This window comes from Hipposideros armiger, unplaced genomic scaffold (genome assembly GCF_001890085.2).
Source record: "Hipposideros armiger isolate ML-2016 unplaced genomic scaffold, ASM189008v1 scaffold_3, whole genome shotgun sequence".
Classification (NCBI taxonomy): domain Eukaryota; kingdom Metazoa; phylum Chordata; class Mammalia; order Chiroptera; family Hipposideridae; genus Hipposideros; species Hipposideros armiger.
Genome location: NW_017731353.1, coordinates 9,892,894 through 9,895,577, shown reverse-complemented (window position 1 = coordinate 9,895,577; position 2,684 = coordinate 9,892,894).

Here is a 2,684-nt window from a genome sequence, read left to right as displayed (position 1 = left end):
AGACCCCCAGCCAGTGATTCTCCTGGCCGGATCCCCAAAAGCTGTGGAGACTTAAAAACTCGTTTTGCTCTTGTTGAACTGGCGAAAAATAACTCTCCAAGCAAGTAATCCACAAAATAAACGGCTTCTTCGGGAAAAGAAAAAGAAGCGAGACCAGCACCGCAGTGCGGAAAGCACGCCTCCTACACGAGCTCCGACCGGCAGCCTCCGTGGACGCAGACAAGACCCCGGTTTCAGGATGGCTAACCCCTTCATTATGACCCCACCCCCAGGATTACCGTAAGGATGAACGGAAGTCAGGATTATAGCGTTAACAAGGGCCCAGCCCCACCCATAGTCCTCCCAGCTCTACGGTTAAGCATCTGAAGACGCCAGTTCACTTGATCACTCACCTTGTGTTATCGGAGAGCGGGTCCTGGAGTCTTCACAGGAAGGCATTCCAGGACGTAGGAACAACACCTCCTGAATAAAGGCAAGCAGGTCGAGGCTTTATTAAAAGAAAGAAAATACATTCCCAAAATGCAGGAGGCGATAAGCCCAGGAGGAGAGCGACTGCACCAAAGAAAGTTGAGGATTAAATTTGAATGGGGGCGCGAAATATTCAGGGGCGGAGTCCCAGGTGGCCGCAGGGCGTCCCTGGGCGCGTCTCTGCGGACCGCTCCTTCCCATTGGAGGGCCTGTCAGGGGACACACCGGGTGGAGATGTTTCCCTGCCTGCCGTGCTGATAGTGTTATAACCCACTGCAACTAGCTGTGGCTGCACCTTTCCTTAGGAATAATCTCATCTTCTCTCTTTGTTTCCCCTCACATGTTGCTTCCCTCCCCCCTCTCCCCAGGCCCTGTTCTCTGCCTATGGTAACGTCTAGCTGAGCTAATCATCAATTTAATTAGATTCATAAGATAAAATCGAATTTTAACATATGTGCATGGGGAATTCACATACGCATAACAATTCCAAGGACAATGAGGTCAGATTGGGTGCTTTGCAGGTAATTTAGGAAGAGTGGCACACTCATGAGAGGTAAATTGTTGTCAGGCAACCCAGAAAACAACGGTTGTTGCGGGGGTGGGGTGGGGGGGAAGGGTGGTCAGCAGTCTCCGCTGGGCGTCTTCCTGCCTAATGCTAAGGGGATTATGCTAAGGTTCCCCTCCTAAATCAGGTTTTTCCATCTGAATCTCTTAGGCAGGAAAAGGGGAGGGTCAAAGGCTATTTCTGAGTCTTTTGTTTTCTAACAACCTGCTTAAAGTCAATAAGCCCAAAGGCAAAACGTCCCTCTCCATTCCCGCCTTTGAAACTTTAAATAAAAGTTTCACAACTGGAAATTAAATTGGTAGATTGTCACATATTTCATTGATCTAATCACCCGGTCCTGAGAACAAATTAGTTTAGTTAAATTCATTGAATTTTATTTCATGATGCGGTAATATTACATATATTCCCAATTTTCACTTTTTACTAAATATCTGATTACTTGCTTATGTGGGGGAGGAACAAACCANACACCTGAAATCTATGTAACTTTGCCAACAATCGTCACCCCAGTAAACTGTAATTGAAAAAAAGAAAGAAAGATGAGGGGCCCAGTCTCTAAACAGCTGTTCCAAACACAGGTCATTCTGTGCTTCCCTCTTGGGCAGAATAAGGCTTAAAGTTCCCTAACCCACAGCGGATTCGGCTGCCCTCAAGGTAGATGCGTGAGCCTCCTGCAGCTGGCAGAGATAACAGACCACCTATGGGAGCAGGGACAGACTCAAAGCTCCCTTGAGAGCATCTCACAGCCGGATACCGAGCAAGGAGCACCGTGACAAGGGCGCCCTCTGGATGGGAGAGGCCAGACACAAAATATTCTCACTGGTCTTACTGCCGAGCTCTTCGGACCTATAACAGGACGAGAGGAGCACAGAAGACAGAGAAAAACGAAACCCATGAGCACTCATGCTAATTAACCAAGAGCCACTAGCTCAAGAAACTAGTTCCTCAAGTATTTTCTCCTTCCAATCTGAATACAGAAGGGACAAAAGAATTCTCACCACTTTGGCTCCCACCGGATCCAGCTGACAGAGATCTTGGGGTGTGCTGTCATGGTACGAATCCTGACCTTCGGCCAGCCTGGGTCAGACGCCCCAGTGTGCTATCTGTTCAGATCTGTTCCCTACTTTTAATTGGGCTGTATGTTTTCTTATTGTGGACTTTTAAGAGCTCTTTATATAGTTTGAATACAAGTTCTTTATCAGGTATGTGGTTTGCAAATATCTTTGTAAGGAACTTAAGAAATCAATACCTTGGTCAGCCTATAGCTTGATTCAGCTCATACTTCGCTCATCAGCTGTTTTCTCTTTGTTTCTCTCCCTCACTGCAGATTTAATTGCTCTGTTTTCCCCAGGCTACACACAGTCATCATTAATCCAGCTCATCAGCAGAACACCAACTTGTAACAAATTGAGCAAGCCTTCCTGACACTGGAGACCAGGCTGCAATTCTGGACTGAGATTCTGTCAGGTGACAAGACCGGGTTCCAGACAAACCCACCCCAGGAGATGTTCCCAGGACGAGCCAGCAGCATGACTAACTCTCTGCTTCCTTTGTTCTGCTGTTTCTTACGTTCCTGTGAAACCTGACCGTCCCAGGAACGGGGAGGTGCCACCATCCTCCCGGAATGCCAGCATTCTGAATAAACCTGCTT